This window comes from Pan troglodytes, chromosome 1, assembly GCF_028858775.2.
Source record: "Pan troglodytes isolate AG18354 chromosome 1, NHGRI_mPanTro3-v2.0_pri, whole genome shotgun sequence".
Classification (NCBI taxonomy): Eukaryota; Metazoa; Chordata; class Mammalia; order Primates; family Hominidae; genus Pan; species Pan troglodytes.
This window is the reverse complement of record NC_072398.2, coordinates 66,473,045-66,494,102: the sequence shown is the minus strand read 5'-3', so window position 1 is coordinate 66,494,102 and position 21,058 is coordinate 66,473,045.

Here is a 21,058-nt window from a genome sequence, read left to right as displayed (position 1 = left end):
GGGAAACCAAGCAAGGCCTGCCTGTCTGGATTCTTCTTGGCCTCTCTGAGCATGCATTCCTCTGTGAACCCAGAAAATCTGAGACAGCTCTCAGTCCAGAAAGTTTATTTTGCCAAGTTTGAGGGCCAGCCTGTGACACAACCTCAGGAAGTCCTGATGATATGTGCCCAAGGTGGCCGGGGCACAGCTTGGTTTTATACATTTTAGGGAGACATGAGACACCAATCAATATATGTAAGAAGTACATTAGCTCTATCCAGAAAGATGGAGACAACTCAAACCAAGCCCCCTACCTTCCAGGTCACAGGTAGCTGACAGACAGATGGCTGCATTCTTTTGAGTTTCTGATAAGTCTTTCCAAAGGAGACAATCAGAATATGCATCTATCTTTGTTATCTCTGTGAGCTGAGGGATGACTCCGAATAGAATGGGAGGCCCTGAGCGGTTCCCAGCTTGAAGGGGCCCAAGATATTTTCTTTTCACACCTTCCTTCTGGATGTGGGGCAGGACCCTCTCTGGAACAACGTAGAACAGATCATTTCTTTATGGTCAGTTTTTACACAGAAAGATGAAGAGAAAATTAGAGTAATGATTTTAGGTTTCATGGCTGACTTTGGGGAAAAGGGGTTCTGGTTTATACGGCTGCCTTGGAGAAGGGGAATTCTAGTTCCTAGTTCCTATGGCTTGCCTTGTGGGAGAATGAGACTGAGACAGGAGGGCAAAAGAAGATCAGAGAAAAACTTTTGCTTCTGGGGCAGTATCTATATCTATCTCTCTATCTATCTACATATCTATACTGGTTGAATCAAAGTGGTAGTCATTATAACAATCTTTCAACTATTCTGCATGCCTGAAAATCTGTATAATAAAAAGTTGGGGGAAATGCTTTAAAGGCTGCCCCGTGACAACATGGATTACCTCTTTCTCTATTTCCCTAATATTGTGCGTTTATCAACAACTTAATCACATTTCATTGTAATTATGTGCTAAGAAACTTTCTCCCATAGGCTGTGTAAAAGTACAGTAGCTGCACACAGTAGGTACTCAATAACTGCTTGCATGCCTGAATATCCTCTCCTATGAGGCTGTCCTTGAGAATTAATAAGCCACCGGAGTGGGAAGACGCCAGAGTTAACCATACACTACCCTTTGATGCTTCATTCTTCATAACACAGAAGCTCATGAGCACAGGAAAGGCGCCGTGGCTGGGAGGAAAGACAATAAATGGCTATGGACTGAATGACAGCTCAGTTTAAAACTCAGGAGATCCAGCCTCTGTGGTCATATGATTAACTGGCTGTGTGACCATGTCCAAACACTAACCTCTCTGTGCCTCTGTTTTCTCACTTGCAAACAGGGAGTAATAATGTGTCTTGGCCAATAAGTGGAGAAAAGTGTTTTGAGGCCGGGCGCGGTGGCTCAAGCCTGTAACCTTAGCACTTTGGGAGGCCGAGGCGAGCGGACTGCCTGAGCTCCAGAGTTCAACACCAGCCTGGGCAACACGGTGAAACCCCCTCTCTACTAAAATACAAAAAAAAAATGGCCGGGCGTGGTGTCGTGCGCCTGTAATCCCAGCTACTCGGGAGGCTGAGGCAGGAGAATCGCTTGAACCCGGGAGGCGGAGATTGCAGTGAGCCGAGATCGCGCCACCGCACTCCAGCCTGGGCGACGGAGCGGAGGCTCCATCTCCAAAAAAAAAAAAAAAAAAAAAGGAAAGTGTTTGAAAAGTGCTTAAGTGCTCTGAAAAGTCTGAGATGCTGTGCAAATAGTGCGGCATTATCCTTATTTTTGTTATTAAAATGAGCGAGACTTGCCCTGACCAGCGACGAATTGACTCACTCAGTTTTGGGGGAGGGGGCGGAGGAGTGGGAGGAGCGGGAGGAGAGGGGCCACGCTTGTCTTCTCGGAGGGATGGGAATTTCCACCCAGCTGGAAGTAATAAGCGCCCGAGGCTCGGGCCTCACTGTCTCCACCCCCGCTTTCCCTTTCCTCTGACCAAGTGACAACTGCTCGGAAACAGACAGGACAGAGAATCTTAAAATAGAGCAGCAAATATCCGCGGCTCGCCGCCCCGGGCTCTGTGGCGCCATCAGCAGCTTGCGCAGGACACAGACGTCGGCTCACGCGCCGCAGGCCCTCGGCCCCGGAAGAGCCGCGGCCGCAGAGCAGCGAACGCGTGCCTGCCAGGGAAAAGCAGTCACCAGGAACGCGGCGTTTTGGTCGGCTGCCCATCGCCAGCCCTGTCCGCGCGAGATGCCCTGCTCCGAAGCTCTTGTGAGCTCCGCGGCCTGCGGCTCCGGAAGGCGAAGCTCTTCCAGGAAGCAGCGGCGGCCCCACTGGCCCTCTCAGGCTGCGGAGAAAGGGCGGGAGGCCGCGGGGCTCTCCAGGACTCAGTGGTTTCGGAGAAACTCGACTTCCCAGGCTCGGAGGGCCAGTTTGGGATTGTTATAGAACAAAACGTGGGCGGCATAAAGTGCTCCGAAGTGGAGATCACCTTGAAGACTGGGCCCTTGGCTCTGTGACCCAGCAGACCCGAAATTCCAATCTGGCAAACTTTCAGCCTGACCCTTGGGAAAGGATCGCTCCCAGAGTGTGGGGGTGGAGGTGATGGGACAAAGATCTTAAAATCCTGAAAAACAACCGTTATTCTCAACTGAATTTCTGCTAAGTGCATTCATTCATAAACAGTACGTGCCTGGCGCTCTTTACGTGTATTAACTGGTTTAATTCCCACAACCGTAAGTAGGGGCTGTGAATCTCACAATTGTAGAGCCACCATTCAAAGCCAGGCAGTCTGGCCCCAGCCTCTGTGGGCTTAACCACTACTCGCCGCCAAGCAGCTCCTAGGAGCCTGGCAGGGAAAGGCATGGTGAGGACAGCAGACGAGGTCCCTCAAGTAGCTTGCATTCTGGAAGCGAAGAAAGATCATGAACAAGTTTCAAATTGGTAAAATAATTGTCAGTGGAGATTCATCCCATAAAGGAATTGAGTAAAAGGAAGAACTACTTTCAGTAAGATGGTTTGGGTTGGAATTTCTGTTCATAAGGGCAGAAATGGACTCTGTCTGACTTAAAGAGAAAAAACTTTGTTAAGAGTTTGGGGTAACCCACAGAATTATCAGGATGTCTCAGAATACAGACAAGAACAAAGGGAGGCTCGGCAGCCAAAAGTCCCTCCTCTAAACCACTTTGATGAGGACCAAACAGGTGCTACTGCTGAAAGCTAGACACCACATCCTACTCCACAACCAACGCTGGAACTCCCCAGACACCCCGCTGGCTCTGCCGCCCCTAAACCGGATGCGGCAGCCACCGCTGACCCCACAGCGGATTCTCCACCACCCCATTTCTTTGCATTGCATCACCACCTCCAGAGTGTGCCTAATCCGCACCCCGCTGCTTCTGATGCAAAATTCCAAGCTGTACTGGGCAAACACGCAGCCTCTGGCACCATTCCCAGTGCTGCTGAGCATACAGACCTGAGCACAGCGGAGGGAGAGGGCTTGGTGGGGAGGGGGACTTACAATTCATCCACTCTGTTGAAATCCCATCAAACACACACGACCCAGTTTGGCTGGTGCAGCCTTTTCTCTCCCTTCCTGATAGCATTTCAGCCTCTCTTCCAATAAAAAATAGTAGCTACTAATTTTGAGTGCCTGTTTATATGCAAATCTACCACAGAAATAAGCCTTCATTTCTGAGGCTAGCCCTTGCAAGGTAGTTAATTACTCTCCCCATTTTCAAATGCATAATCTAAAGGCTTAGAGAGGTTAGGAATCTTGTCCAGGTTCTCCGGTGTAAGAAGGGGTGGAGCCCAAATTTGAACTCAGGTTTGTAATGCTCTGGGGAGCACACACTGCCTCCTAAGGGGAAAGGCAAAAAGTTATCAGCACAGAAGTGATCCCTGCTCCAAAATCCCAGCCATGACATGTGGGGAGAGGGGACACTCCATCTGAATTTATGACCACGGTCTCTACAGCCCCTGACCCTGCCCACCACCTACAGACCCTCCTGATACCCTGACCACTGCAGCCGTCCCAACCTCCCAGGTAGATGAGCTCTGTGAGGCCACTTGGTTCCTCCCGTGTCAGGGCAGACTCCTCCACCCCGCTGACCTTTAGCCCTCATAGCTTCCATAAAGGTCCTCTGAGGTTCTACACCTATGGGTTTACACTGCTACAGGTAGGGCTCACTTTACACAAACACATATGTGAGCTGAATGTTTGTGAATTGATTCTATACTGATTGGATTACATCATCATTTCAAAAACCATTGTTAATCTCCACCTGCTCTTCAGCTCTCATTGACAATCAGGCACTTTAGCTTAAAGTTTTATTGCCCCCACTTCCTTACTTTTCTTGGCAAGCAGCAATCTATAAATCAATATTTAAATATACCAAGGAAGTTCACCATTAATGGATTCCCAGGTGAATCATCTTATAAAGTGAAAAAATTACTGCTTGATAAAAAAGATCATCCCCTAAGACATTTGTATTGTGAATATGATTTTTTTTCTTGGCTTTTATTAATCAGGTTGCATGCATATACTTAGTGGTGTAGTAATAAATCAGTCCTTTAAAAGGGGTAATCTGGTCAAAAAGAATGAGGAAAAAGAGGAGAGATAGAGGCAGTAAAAACAAATATGGATTTCTGGGCCTTTCTATTACTGGTTAAATGCGGGCTACCCCAGCCAACCTTTCAGGACTAGGTTTCTCCCATTGCAATATGGAGCAGAGTCTTTAGTATACATCATGAGGCTGCCATGAGATTTTAATGAGGCACTGTTTAAGCCCCTTTGAGATAAGCATAAAGTATTATTGAACTGCAATCTGTGTGCACCTATGAAGAGAGAAACATATCGCCTCTGGTTGTGGTGGAGAGGTTGCTGCCCCCTCTTGCTATGTGCCCTCCCCTGGGTCAGGTTTCTATTTTTCCCCAAAGTGCCAGTGCCTGAGTCATTTCTAGCAAGTAGTGGGGAGTGGCATTACATCATTCACACTTTTCCCCAAGACCTGAGAAAACACGACAGGCAAACTGGCAATAAGGTTTAGGATTGTCTCCGGCTGCTGCTGGAAATCTACACAGAAGTGTTTCTCCTGGCAGCAGACAGCTGCTGTGTTAGGTGTGAATCAAACATGCAAACCTCTGGAGATTTTTCTTTCCCTTCTCTGAGACACAACTTAGCAGAATTGCTGAAAATAATGGTGACACACTGTCTCAGCGCTGGGGCTTTCAGGGAGATGGAGGAGGGGAGCGAGGGCTGCTTCTCACCAGCGCTCAGGAGAGAGTCCAGTCCCTTTCAGCATCTTCCTGTGTGCCTCACTGCTCTGAATTCATCTCTCTTTTTCACCCTGCCTTTCTGGAACTGTCAGACTCCTGCCCTGGATTCCTGTTTAGGACTGTGGTTGCATCTCCAGAGGCAGTGGGGCCCTGCCTAGAGACCCCTGGGCAGGGATTGGGAAGAAAGTGAGCTTGATTCCCCCATCTTTCCCGTGATGGCTAGAGTTAAGAACCCAGTTCACGTGTGCATGCCTATGTATATCACATGTGTGATTCCCAAACTAAAAGATTGAAATTCTCTCCAGAGATGTCAACAGTTTCAGCTGCATTTATTTAGCTTTCCCATTGTAGAGTTGGTGATTCCCAGATGATGTATGACTACAGAGATGCAGGTAGAAGCATTCTTCAGCCTCCTCCAATGAGAGATACAACCTAGACCCAGAATGTAGAGGCTGAGGGCAGCCAGGGAGCCTAAGAAGCCTATTCAGAACTCCTGCATTTGAAGCCTAGGAATTTATTTAATGTCATTGTTATTTTATACACTTGGCATTTGTTTATATGCAAATAGTGCATACCAGTTATGAATCTCAGTCCACAAACTATTTTTTCTATTTCCTATAGCTTACCTTGATTTCTCAGAGTTTTCCTTGTGCAGACTGTTAGGCAACAAAACAAACAAATAAGAAATCAGACCTTCCCAAGTTACCTCTCCATGAGTGATACCAAGATTATGAGGCTTTATACAATGCCAAGGTACCAAATAGTGGGTGTGAGTGATCCTCTGGTGTTTGGTCTTGTGTCCACTCAGGTTTCTGCTGAGATAGCCAATCCCTGTCTACATGTTGCTTGAGTCTGATGACTCTCTGCTGCTCGGTTATTTCTCTTGGTCTGTATGAACCTCTTGCAGTGCTGTCTATGGACCCCTTGCCCTCTCAGCCAATCCTCTCTAGCTTCTCGCTGAGTCCCCAGGGATGCCCTGGAAAACAGACCCAGGCCACTTCTGCTTTAATAATCCAGAAGCTATTTATTCCTTCATGTCCCAGCCCCAGGAGAATCTCTTTCCAATGGAGAGATCAAACCACTCCAGAGAAGAGACCAGATGCTGACATTTGGGCTTCCCTATGGAAAAAAACAGTGAGTTGCTGTAAAAGTCCTGTTCATACACACAGAGCTCTCAGTCACACTCTTATTGCCTTGGTTTTAAATATGAGTGAACAATCAAGGATCACCAGACCTTAGAGCAAAGCCCTCAACTTGAAAGAAAGAGACTAAAGTAAACAATAAAAGGGAACCCAAGAGAAACAGAAACAATTCAGGAAACAGAATAGAAAGGAAACAAATTAAAACAAAACAAAACCCATCATTCATAGCTTCAGGGAAATAAGAGAAAATATTGCAACTATAAAACAAGAACAGAATTTTGTTTTCAAAGAAACAGAGAAAAATTATAACCTCTTGGGAATTAAAAATGTGATACCAAAAAAATCAACAGAAGTGTTCAAAAACAATGTTGAAGAAATCTTTCAGAAAGTCAGAAAAAAAGGGACATTGGAAATAATAAATTAGAAAATTAAAGGATAAAGCTGGGCGTGGTGGCTCACGCCTGTAATCCCAGCACTTTGGGAGGCCGAGGCGGGTGGATCACTTGAGGTCGGGAGTTCGAGACCAGCCTGACCAACATGGAGAAACCCCATTTCTACTAAAAAATATAAAATTAGCCAGGCACAGTGGCGCATGCCTCTAATCCCAGCTACTCGGGAGGCTGAGGCAGGAGTATCACTTGAACCTGGGAGGTGGAGGTTGCAGTGAGCCGAGATCATGCCATTGCACTCCAGCCTGGGTAACGAGTGAAACTCCGTCTCAAAAAAAAAAAAAAGAAAAGAAAGAAAGAAAATTAAAGGATAAAGCCAAGACGTTTCATTTATAACTAATAGGAATGCCAGAAAAAACAGTGGGGAGGAAATTATCAAAGAAATCCTATAAGCAAACCATCCCCAAAGTGCCAGTCTCCACATTGACCAGGCTACCAAGCGCTCAGCTCATATTGAATACAAAAACCCAGACATCATTATAAATTCAGAACCCTAGGATACAAAGGTGGTCCTAAGAACCTAGAGACCGGGGGATTGAGGGGGATGGGGGAACAGACCACAAACAATACACAGGAATTGAAATAACATCAGTCTTCTCAATAACATTGAACACTTCCAAGGTTCTAAGTGAAAATAATAATAATTGTATTTTAAATAATATAATAAATTTTTTTTTGAGACAGAGTCTTGATCTGTCACCCAAGCTGGAGTGCAGTGGCACGATCTCAGCTCACTGCAACCCTTGCCTCTCAGGTTCAAGTGGTTCTCCTGCCTCAGCCTCCTGAGTAGCTGGGATTGCAGGTGAATGCCACCACGCCTGGTGAAAATTATTTTCAACCTGGAATTCTATGTCACCCACCTCAAGAGTGAGCAGAGAATGAAGATTTTCAGTCAGAAAAGTCTCAAAAACATTATCTCCCATGTACCAACAGAAAGCTACACTAGAAAATATGTAAGTCCATAAAACAAGAAAGGATGGAGTGGAAGACAGAACTTGAGAGATAAGAGGAAAGTAGAAGGAGTTCTCAGGAAGTAGGCAAAGGAAGGAAGGGTAGGACAACAGTGGGCCATGAGAGCAGCCAACCCTGAATAAGACGTCAAAGAGCTCCAGGAAAGATGTCTCAGAGGCAAAAAAAAAAAAAAAAAAAAAAAAAAAAAAAAAAATCTGATAGACTTGACAATGTGGAAATGTTATTGAGCCATGTTTCACAGAGCTGTGGGAGCACATGGGAGGGCTTAGTCAGGTGCTGATAGAAAACTAAACAAATAAAAATTAGAGGCAATTACTAACTCCAGGAAAAAAGAAAAACAATATGCAAGAATGTACAGGTAAATAAGATATATTACTTGGCCTAATAGCAAACAATATTTATACAATCACAATAACAAAAGCTTTGTTAACCAGCAATTGGGGGACTAGGGAGCTAGCAGAAAAGAGGAAAATGTACATGATTTTAATATCTTCATTACCATAATAGGAAGTCTATAACTAATGTCTGAAATTAATGACTCAAGAGACAGCCACATACTCTGTGAATTAGAAATATAGGGGAAGTACCAGATGAATACCTTAACATTGAAAGTGGTTTTCACTGGAGAAAGGGAGGTGGAGCAGAGGGGAGATGAATAAGAGATAGTTAATTTTATTATTTTCTTCTACATATACAACTTAAAACCAGTTGCCCAGCAATACTTTTATTTAAAATAAGACTATATTAAATAAATTTTAAAAACAAACACTACTGGTCATGTATGTAAAACAGACACATAAACAAATCGGTGAAGGAAAAAGTTCCAGGTGCTACCTGTGCACAGGTAAGGTATGGGCATGAAAGAGAGAGTAGCCAGTTCCATCTTGGAAGAGCCAAGTACCTCCTGACTCCTACTTTCCCTTCTTATCCAGAAACACCGCTGCCTGTGTGCATCTACAGATTTGGCTCTCTTGAGAAAACCTGAGGATTAAGGTAGAAACTCACCAAACACAGATGGAGAGGTGGTGAAGTCTACTGGCCAGGAACTAAGAGCAGAGTGCCAGACCACCTGGGTTTGAATCCTGGCTATGACACTGACTAACTGTGATTTTGGACAAGTTACATACTCTCCTCGCCCTCCTCACATGTTCCTACCTCATAGGATTATTTCAAGGATTATGTGTTAATGTGTCAAGGGCCCAGAACAATTCTTGGTACATGTAAACATCATGTTCTCTCAGCAGACATGAGATGAACCTGCTGAGTGCAGGCACTGGATAAGCACTGAAGGGCACAAACAACCCTAAGCATGCCCCTGTCCTCCAGGAGATTAAGGAGGGGTGGGGAGTGGTGCAAAAGATACAACTGTAAATAGCATATTATCAGCAATATCGTCTAGGTGGCCAGATGTAGAATGAGGGGGACCAGTTTCCTAGAGAGGTGGCTGTTAAAATTTGCTCCATGAGAGGGTCTGGGAGACACCTTTTGGATTTTGGCCCCAGTACCCCTCTGTAGAAAGTTTCCCTTCCCTTCTTGTGTCCACGTGGTTGCAGCAGAAATGCTGTGCTCTGATAATGTGATCTTGCCTCCTTGACCAGATTGAGCACATTCAGATTAACCTGGGCCAATCCGTCTCTTACCTGGGAATTTTGGACCCCAGGCTGAAGGATAGATTGGTTTCCCTCTCAGTGTCTTTTTTTTTTTTTTTTTTTTTTGAGACAGAGTCTGGCTCTTGTCCCCCAGGCTGGAGTGCAATGGTGCGATCTTGGCTCACTGCAACCTCCACCTCCTGAGTTCAAGCGATTCTCCTGCCTCAGCCTCCCAAGTAGCTGGGACTACAGGCGTCCGCCACCATGCCCGGCTAATTTTTTTGTATTTTTAATAGAGACGGGGTTTCATCATGTTGACCAGGCTGGTCTCGAACTCCTGACCTCGTGATCCGCCCGCCTCGGCCTCCCAAAGTGCTGGGATTACAGGCGTGAGCCACCACACCTGGCCATATCTTTGTGTTAAGACTGATGATGTAAATGTGGGAACTATTGACCATTTTTTGCCATGTGAACTGGTAAACAGAGAACAGTCAGCAAGAAAAGAGAAAGGTAGTGCACAGAGAGAAACTGAAAAGAGGAGGAAAGTCAGGGCTTCTGCATTCCTTAGGGTTCTGCTCACTGTTTCTGCTCACAGATTCCATGGGGTGTTCCAGTATTCTCACCAAAACTCCCTTTTATTCATGCTGGTTTGAGTTGAATCTCTGTTGCAAACCAAAATTTCTCTAATAATAGAAGGGGACTCCCCCACTTCTCCCTCCTGTATAGGCAGCAGAAAAAGAAATCTGACTATATTCCCTGGTCTGGCAAGATGTTCGATAAGTCTAAACCTGGAAAAAAACCCCAAAGAGTCCCTAGGGTTGCATCAAAATATAACCTGGCTCTGGGCCCAGGACAGAGCAGCTCTGGCTTCCTAGCGAAGGGTTAGGACTGTGGGAAGGAATGAAAGGAAGGACCGGAAAGGCTGAGGTCCTGGACTGGAGGGGGAGGTGAGAGCATCTGCAGCTGAGGCGCATTCAAGCTTGAAGTGCAGGGGCTGTGGTGGGAGGTCAGGAGAGTGGTATGGGGAGAGGACCAATAGCCATGGCAACAGGAGGGTCTTCCTTTGCCATTGAGGCAAAGGTGAACTCGGGGGGAGGTAGCCAAGCAAGGTATAGGGAGAGGCCAAGTAAGTGGTGGTCTTTGCCATCCATTGATTGTGTCCTTTCCTGCCCATTGTATGCTGGGCAGCAACATTTTAGGCATGGGAATGAAAGACTCGATTTTTCAGGGACGCGGCTATAGAGGTGAGTCATGGAACTATGGGGTATTCCCATTGTGCTCCCTTAGGTACAGGTGGCTGAGGAGTCCTCGGTCAGCAGGTGAAAGCATCATTCAAAGCTACAATTGAGGCAAATACCAGTGATTACAGCTGATTGAGGAACCTAAGAAGACTTCATGGAGGAAGTGGACCTTGAAGGATGGATAGGATTTAAACATTTAAAGGCCAAGCTTTACAGGATACTGTAGCTAGATATTATTCCTTTTTGTAGCTCTACCTCTCACAGCTCTAACACAGCAGATGCTCAAAAATGTTTGCTTAACTGAATTGGATTCCAGGTATAGGAAACAGTATAAGTAAAGTCAAGGGATGAGAAAGGGAGTGGGGTGTTATGTGTTGAGGCCTCAAGGAGAAATCCTGTTTGTTGGTTATAGCAGGCACAAAAGGAATCAGTCAACAGAAGATATGCTGAAAAAGAAAGCTGAGGCCAGAGCTGAAACTTGGAGATGGCTGATGAGTCCTCCAGCTCCCTGAGGACAGGGAGAGGCCAGGACATTTATCCTGGCCTGCCTAGTGATGGGCTCAGGGCCTATTGCAGGATAGGTGCACAAAAACTATTTAAATGAATGAAAGAATATAAAAAGTTACCCATTAGCAAAAAGTTCACCACTGTGTTCCTTCAAATCCAATGTCCTGTAGTCCATTTAATTTAGGATTCGGTGCACATAAATTAGTTTGCACAAAATTTTTAGAATGAAAACCATGGATGTAGTAAATGCTTTGGAACATGAATCTGGGTCTGAATCCCACTTAACCTTTCAGGGCAACGCTTCTTTTTGATTCCTGTGTTTTCATGAGAAGGGGTTGCCCTAAAGTTATAATTGTGACCTCTCCCCCCAACTTTCCCCCTAAATCTAGTAAGCCCTACCCATAGAAGTAGCAACTCATTGCTTGGTGAGTTTAGAAAAAGGAACCAGACATACCCACTTCTCTTCAGGAGTGGCCTGTCCCCAGGAGACCCGCAATTCCTACTCTATGGTAAGTTTAGTGGAGCCTGAGAGGAAGTCTGCAATTTGAGAATTAAGTTCAATTCAGGAGAATCTGTTAGCACACCCATTTGGCAGCATGTGGCTCTTAGCCAAGCCCTCAAAACCAGCTTTTTCTGTAATAAAGCTGACGTTTTCATCATCAGGTATCTGACTCCTGTGTCAAAGGGTTCTCAACTCAGGAAGTGAGTGAAAAGCAGAGGTGTTTGTTATTGGCTCCCTCAAACCCCAGCTATTACTGGCTTGAGAATTTCCTTACCAGGAAAGTGGATATGATGATAATATCCGTCATGCAGAGTTTAGTGAAGATCGAAAAAGATAATACGTTTGATGTTCGGTAAATGTTTGTTCTCTTTACTTCCCTGTTTGAAACCCTCTCTTTTAAGCATTTTCCCCATGAAGGCAGGGGGATATTGTACCCCTCTGCATATATCCCCTCTATATATCTAGCATGTATTTGGATGTTCTGTAAATGTTAAAAAGGTGGAAATGATTATTGCAGGAAGGCCCAGCAAGTGAGTCATTTATGCCCATATTTTTTAAAATAGCTTTAGTGAGGGATAATCAACATACAGTTAACATGGTTGAAGTGGACAACTTGACAAGTTTTGACATAGGCAAACACCTAGTGAAATCATCACAATCAAAAGAGTGGGCATATCCACTATCCCGAAAGTCTCTCATGCCTCTGTGTAATCCCTGCTCCCCTTCTCCCCACCCTCCTAGCCCCAGGCAACCACTGATCTGCTTTCTGTCACTATGGATTAGTTTGCATTTTTTAGAGTTGTATATAAATGGAATCATACAGTATATTCTCTCTCTTTTTTTTTTTGTCTGTCTGCCCATATTTTTGAAGAGCAATAAGCACTCATCATTGAATGCTGAAATACTGATCTTGGAGCCCAGAGTCCAGGACTGTTGTTCAGGTTAGACAGCAGCATGTTGTTTGACCTTAGACAAGTCATATAACCTTTGTGTGCCTCAATTCCCCTTATCTGCACTATGGTAGGGAATAATTGTGTCTGCTCTACCCCCCAGATTTATTTAAGGTGGAAATACTGCATAAGGTATAATACTAAAAAATGGATAATAAACAAGCCATAAAATATTTCTGTGTAAGTAGCTAGATGATATTTGGCAATATTAATGTATGTGTGTGTCTGTCTGTGTCTGTGTGTGTTTTCTACCTAAAATTTCCTATTTCCCTTCATTCAAGCAAATAGCTGACTCCGCACCTTATTTTGTCAGGCAAGTATTGTACAGTATAGAAAAACAAAAGTAGCCTGCAGATCTTCCTGGCTTTGGATTTCCCAGACCTAAAGCCTTTAGAAGGGTTCAGGTTTACAGAAAAGGAAAAGGAGAAGGAATCTGTGGGTTTATACAGATGGTATCTTAGGGAAGTGGAGGGAAGGGTAAAGTGAACCCTTCTCAGCAGGCTCTGAAACAGTCCTGCTTCCATCAGCATCCCTCTTGCCCACCTTCCTGCTGATTCCTCTAGTACCTGAGCCTTTCAGGGACTCTTGAGGCAAAGAACTTGCCCCTTGTCAGTTAACCCCCACCCCACCCTTCCCTGCTCACCCTCTGGGATCAGGTTTGGCTTCCATCCTCTCTGGTGAGTCATTTGTCATTCCTCCCTCTGCTGTCTGTCTTCATGTGGGTTACAGATGTTATTCTAGTTTCACAAGCTAAAGTTTATTTTGCTGTTTCTTATTCTAATTGTTTGCCCATTGTTTTTAAGAAAGAAGGGTACAGAAAGGACTCAACTCTGCCTTCTTGAAATAGGAAACTAGTGATTTATTTGCCTAATATGTTTTAAAGTTAGGCTTTATTTTTTAGAGCAGTTTTAGGTTCACAGCAAAATTGAGGAGAAGGTACAGAGATTCCCATAGATTCCTAGCCTCTATACATGCACAGCCTCCCTCACTATCAGTATCCCCCCCAGAGGGGTACATTTGTTACAACAGAGGAAGCTGCATTGGCACATCCTTATCACCCAGAGTCCATAGTTTACGTTAGAGTTCACTCTTGGTGCCCTGTGTTCTACAAGTTTGGACAATGTATAATGACATGCATCCACATCACAGTATCACACAGAGTCATCTCTCTGCCCTAAAAATCCTCTGTGCTCTGTCTATTCCACCCTCCAAAGCCTCTGGCAATCAGTGATCTTTTTACCATCTACAGTTTTATTTTCCAGAATGTCATTGCCTAACATTTCATATTGAGATGTAATTTACAGAAAGCAAAATGCTGGGATCTTAACAGTTTTAATTCAGGAAGTTCTGACAAATGCATTCATTCATGTAACCTACCTCAATATTGATACATGGAACATTCCCATCATCCCAGATAGTTCCCTTGTACCCTCTTCCAATTTCCCACTGCCACCCTGTCCCCAACCAGGCATCTACTTTCCTGATGTTTTTAAAACATAGATTAGTTTGCCTGTTCTAGACTTTGATACAGAATGTAGTCTTTCTGCATCTGGCTTCTTGCACGCTGCATGTTTTTGAGATTCATCTGAGTTGGTGCATTTATCAGTAGTGCGTCTTTTTCCATTGCTGAGTAGAATTCCACAATTTCTTATTCATTGTCTTGCTTGTTTGGGTTGTTTCAAGTTTTTGCCTATTGTGAATAAAGCTGTGATGAACATTTGCAGATACGTCTTTTTGTGGACATATGTTTTTAGACCTGTGAGCGGAGTAGCTGGGCCATACGGAAGGTATAGATTTAGATTTATAAGAAACTATCAAGTTGCCTTCTAAAGTGCTTTGTACCATTTTACATTTACACCAGCACTATATAAGAATTGCAGTCATGCTACAGCCTTACCAACCCCCTTTTGTTAGCTGGATTTTCATTTTACATATTCTAGTGGATACATAGTAGAACTTCACTGTGGGTTTTGGCATTATTTTTCCTAATGGTCCCTAGTCCCTGGAAGACCCTGTTGCAGCTCTGAGCAGGGGCCCCTTAGCACTCTTTTTGGTTGTCATTTATATTTCACATGTGCGGCTGTTTATGGGCAGGAGAGAACCATTATGGTAATACACTAATAGTAATGTGTGTTTCATATTTACAGAGGGCAGTAACTGCAGCTCACTGGGAGATTACTCCCTAGCAAAGAGAAATATTAATATGTCATTTGTGAACTTAGAAAAGAGGCCTCCAGGGCCGTAAGTGAAGAATTACGTAACCATTGACATCTATGGAAATCTAGCTGTCTCCTCATGGCTTTAGTACTGTAGATAAAAATAATTTGGAGGCAGAGAAGGGATATGAAAAACATTGTATAACTAAAATAGGAAAATGTACTTGGAGATCCATGGAACAGAGAAGGGCACAGGCTGTTTCCAATTCTGGCACCACTGTTTACAAAGCAAACTTTTGGCAAATTATCTGATTTGCATTCTCCTAACAAGTGATGGTGTTCACCAGGTTTTGATTTGGTTTATTGGCATTCATATATATTATTTTGTGAAGTGTCTGTTTAAGTCTTTTGATTAATTTGAAAATTGTATTTTGTTTGTTTTCTATTGAGTTGTAGGAATTCTTTACATATTCTTGACACACGTCTATTGTCAGATACATATATTGCAAATATCTTCTCCCAATCTGGCTTCCCTATTTATTTTAACAGTATTACATGATAAGTGGAAATTTTCATTTTTGAGGTAGTATAATTTATCAGTTTTTGTTTGTTTGTTTGTTTTTGCTTTTGATGGAGTTCGCTCTGTCACCCAGGTTGGAGTACAGTGGCGTGATCTTGGCTCACTGCAACCTCCGCCTCCTGGGTTTAAGCAATTCTCCTGCCTCAGCCTCCCAAGTAGCTGGGATTACAAGAGCTCACCACCACACCCGGCTAGTTTTTGTATTTTTAATAGAGATGGGGTTTCACCATGTTGGCCAGGCTAGTCTTGAACTCCTGACCTCAGGTGATCTACCTGCCTCAGCCTCCCAAAGTGCTGGGATTACAGGTGTGAGCCACTGCACCTGACCAATTTATCAGTTTTTTTCCTTTTATGCTTAGAGCTTTTTATGTCCTAAGAAATTTTTGCCGCTCCTCAAGCCATTACAATATTCTTCTGTTTTCTTCTAGAAACCTTATGGAAATTGTGGCTGCTTGAACTGGCCTCTGAGAAACCCTTGAAAGGCCTCTGGGGGCAATGGTGAGGTCCAGCCAACAGCACCCTGGCCTCCCTCCTCCTCTCCTACCTTCTCTGCCTCTCCTTTCTTCTATTTCCACCTTCATCAAAGCAGCTCCCTTTTCATTTTAGGTATTGGAGTTTTAACTAAAATTTTCTTTAACAAAAGGATTTCCACCTTTTTAAAAATCTCTCCACTGAACTGTAAATTCCTTGAAGATAGGAATCATGTATATATTATTCTCCTTTATATCTTTAGCTATATACAGTGCCTGTGTACATTGTGAACACTCAATAGAAACTTTTAATTGAAATAAATCAACCCAAACGTGGACTGGAAAGATGGGCTTTGTTCAATTTAGCCAAATCTTACATAAGATGTATTCCTGAGTGTCCAATCTGGGTCAGGCTCCAGTGAATGGAGAAAGGCTCCTATTGGGAGTGAGATCAGAGGCCTTCTCCTGCAGCTGGCTCCATAGGAAGCAGTAATAAAAGCATCGCCTTGCTCTTATGTAACCTTTTACTATTTATAAAACACTTTCATATACCTTATCTCAAAAAAGAGCTCCCAAATATCTTCCCTACTCACAAAGACACAAAGACAAGCAAATATCCCAGAGTTTCAAACATAAGGAGGGTAGGGGAGAGAAGACAGGCCGCATTTTCAACCAGGACAAAATTCAGCTCCTCTTGCATGGTGAGCAGGGCACCCAAAGGGCCTTGTGATTAAACTCTTCCTTCTCTCCCAAATTCTGACTGATGCTTAAAATCTCACCAACTGTTATCCCCAACTTGGTGTAACTGAGGCTTTTGTCTCAGCTAAATGCAAATGTGGCTGTTGTGATGGGCACACATTAGTCACCCTCCATTTACCACATAGTGTGGCAGGATTGGCTCTGTGGAAAGGTCAGTAATGAATGGCAGGGATATTTCTAACTGAGCTGGGGACCTCCAGAGCCACCTTACCCTCTGAAGTCTCATAACTGTGCCCTAGTCAAAATCCGCAGACACCACCCCCGCCTCTGAGTTAGACAGGCAGGGGTGACCTAAGATACAGGATGCCCTCACTTCCTGTCTGTGGCAGCGGGCAACACCCACCACCATCAGTCACCTCCACCCCCACTCCTGGTTTCTGCACCCACATTTTCACTGTTTATCTCTGGGTAACCCCATCTGACCTAAGAAACTGTGGCAAGTCTGTTTCTTACCTAGAAAATGAATATTTGGAGACATTCAATTGTTAGATACTGTGAAGATTTTTTTTTTAAGTATATAAAAAGCTTAATTAGCACCCTGGCCAGCACATAATGGGTGTTCAGTATATCTCTGTTTTGAAAATAAATGGCAGAGTTCACTCCAGGCTTCCTGTCTGTCTCACAGACCGAATCATGCTGCTGGACTGGGCTAAGTCACATTTTTGATAAAAAGAGGTAACTTTCTCCAGCCAAGCCTAACAAGCTTTAAAAGGCCTATGGTTTATAAAATCACCAGTGCCCCTCATCAGCCCTCTCCCCCAGTTTCCCTCACCATCAGGGCTCTCCAGAATTGCTGTTCAGTGATCTCTTTTCCCTCCTGGGACTGCTCTGATTGTCCCATTTCCTTGGTTCCATGTGGCACATGGTTGAGAAAAGAGGCACCTGTGCATGTGACTTGTCACATCTTTTCCCAGCGTTCTGCTCCCACAGATATGGGGCTCAGGAGGCATGGATGGGAATCAGGAAACTGCTTCCAACCCCATGACAAATGTCACCTATCTGTCCTACCAATTTGTCAGCATTGAAACTCAAAGTGACACTTTCCTGCCAAATCTAGATAAAGCCATTTCCACTCCAGTCGGAGTGAGTGCACCAGCCAATCTCCCAGAGGGAAACTAGGGTTCTGGAGAGGATATGGGGTTCAGATTCAGCAAATGTTTTTGGAATGTCCACTCTGTGCCCAGCATTGTGTTGGTTGTGAGTATGTGTGCTTAGTTTACATTCCAAGCATTCCAAGTTGCATTACACAGATGAGAAAAGCAGGGCTCAGTAAGGCTAATTAACTTGCCCACCTACAGCCAGTGAATGAGACTCTCAAGATTTTACAAGATTTTATAGCTCCAAGTTCCAATCCAAGATACTTTCCATTAAGCCCATGGATGTCATTTCAGGTGCAACCTCAGACCACCTTCTCCAGTATCCTCCTAGAATATTACAGATCACACAGTCTCTCTCCCCTCTGAACACCAAGAGCATGGCCATGTGTCCTTTCCACCTGTGAGTGAGCCTCACAAAGGACTGGAAGCTACCTAGGCTCAAGAGTTGTGCCTTCTTTCATTCACTGATGGAATGCAGGGCACACGGGAAAACAAGAGTGTACTGGGGGCACTGAATAGTCTCAAAGCCTTCTCATATATCCTGTTCCCACAACTCTGTAACATAGGACAGGGAAGATTTATTTGCTCTGGGGTGGAGCAGGAGGGTAGAGGAAGGGAGGGAAGAAATGGAAGGAAGTTAGTGGGCAATTTAGGATTCGGCCCTAAAGGATCAAAGCACTAAGAATCCTGAATTATGGGAAGCATGATAAGGTCCCTGCTTGGCTAGGAGAATAGAGAGATTAACTTTATTTTTGAACACCTACTGGATGACAGCTAGTGCATTAGTAGGTCATGATGTACATTATCTCATTTAATGCAATCTCACAATCCCTGCAATCATATTTGTTAATAGACTTCAGTGCACAAAATTGAATTAATCTTTATAATCCTTGATTCGTTTCATGCTGTACTTATTAGTGCATGCTTAGGTCTTAAATATTTATTTGTTCTCTCTTTCAATCATTTATTTTATTGATTTGGTGAATACCCTTGAACCTATAACCAACCCAGGAATTACACTGATGGTAACTTACATCTATTCATCTGCTTGTTCCCCTCCCTTCCCTTACCCAAGCCAACCCCATCCTCAATCATTTCTTTGCTCTCTTTTAGATTTATTCCATGTATATGGAAACCGTAAAATACATTGCTTATTTTGATTATCTTTAAATTGTAATAAAATAACTTGCCTTTTTCCAATATTATTTTGCTAAGATTCATCTATATGGTTACTATAGTGTCCCTAGAGTTCATTCATTTCACAGCTTTATGATATTCCACTGTGCACATGTACCACAGTTTATCCTTCTCATTCTTCTCATGAGAGCCTTTTGTATGGTCTCCAGTATTTTGCTATTGCTAACAGTGCTGCTAAGAGCATTCTTGTACATGTTTTCTGGTGTTCACATAAAAAATGTTTCTGAGATTTACATATTTAGGAGTGGAGTTGCTGGGTCCATTTTATAGATGAGGAAACTGAGGCTGAAAGAAGTTAATGAGGCTGTTCAAAATCACACAGCTAGTAAATAACCACAATCAGGATTTGAAACCAGGACAGCTTTAAAGAATAGAAGTTGAGGAAAAAATTGGAGATGGGGGATGTAGGGGGAAATTAGAGCGATGAGGAAACTATACAAGCTTGAGAAAAGAATTTCTATTTACTAGGGAGGAAATGAGAGAAGAGAGACAGACCTTCTCATATTGTTTTATATTGTTTTATACTCAGAAAAAAAAAAGAAAAGCGAAACTAAAAGCAGTTGGCCCGAAGCCTAGGAACCAGACCCAAAACCAGGCCTGGGCCTGCCTGACCTAAGCTTGGTAGTTAAAGATTGACCCCTGACCTAACCGGTTATGTTATCTATAGATTCCAGATATTGTATAGAAAAGACATTGTGAAACTTCCGGGTCTGTTCTGTTTCAGTCTGACCACCGGTGCATGCAGCCCCTGTCACGTACCCTCTGTTGCTCAATCGATCATGACCCTCTCACGTGGACCCCCTTAGAGTTGTGAGCCCTTAAAAGGGACAGGAATTATTCACTCGGGGAGCTCGGCTCTTGAGACAGGAGTCTTGCCTGATGCTCCCGGCCAAATAAACCACTTCCTTCTTTAACTCGGTGTCTGAGAAGTTTTGTCTGCGGTTCATCCTGCTACACCTTCCCTTACCCAAGCCAACCCCATCCCCAATCATTTCTTTGCTCTCTTTTAGATTTATTCCATGTATATGGAAATCTTAAAATATATTGTTTATTTTGATTATATTTAAATTGTAATAAAATAACTTGCCTTTTTCCAATATTATTTTGCTAAGATTCATCTATATGGTTACTATAGTGTCCCTAGAGTTCATTCATTTCACAGCTTTATGATATTCCACTGTGCACATGTACCACAGTTTATCCTTCTCATTCTTCTCATGAGAGCCCTTTGTATGGTCTCCAGTCTTTTGCTATTGCTAACAGTGCTGCTAAGAGCATTCTTGTACATGTTTTCTGGTGTTCACATAAAAAATGTTTCTGAGATTAACATATTTAGGAGTGGAGTTGCTGGGTCCATTTTACAGATGAGGAAACTGAGGCTGAGAGAAGTTAATGAGACTGTTCAAAATCATACAGCTAGTAAATAACCAGAATCAGGATTTGAATCCAGGACTGCTCTAAAGAACAGAAGTTGAGGAAAAAATTGGAGATGGGGGATGTAGGGGGAAATCAGAGTAATGAGGAAACTATACAAGCTTGAGACAAGAGTTTCTATTTACTGAAGGTTCTGGGCACTTGTATACCTGTTTTCATGTGCCTCGGCCTATGCTGGGTAAGCCCCAGAGGTTAGGAAAACTCTGGCCCTGGTTCGGAACAAGAACCCTTTAATCTCCAGGACTGAGGGCTTTCTTATGGAAGGGGCAAATCTTTCCAGGCTTCAGGACAAGCCTGTTCCCAAGACACTTACTCCCTCCCGTCAAATAAGGTATTCCCAGGCTCTGCCCCAGTCGGGCCCCACCCTCCCCCATGGTACACTGACACAAAGCCTGAGGCTCCCTTGTTGGAGACTTCTGGCCCTCTGGCCTGGGCTGCCCCCAACCCCAACCCATACATCCACTAACCAGGGTGAGGCCACCCACAGAGCCATTTAATTATCCCTGAGTGCAAGGCCATGCCGCAGGCGCATGAAACAGGAAGGAAAAACAAGACCTGCAGCTGCACTATGATGTCAGCGATGGGGCAGATGGGCATTCAAATAAAAATTAAAATTACCAGGCAAATATGCCCTTGGCACACCAGCTGTTCGCTGCCCTCAGGCTTACAGGGTTCACCGATCTGTGTCTATTTACGTCGTGGTAGGGCCTATAAAACCCCTCTTCGGAGTCCC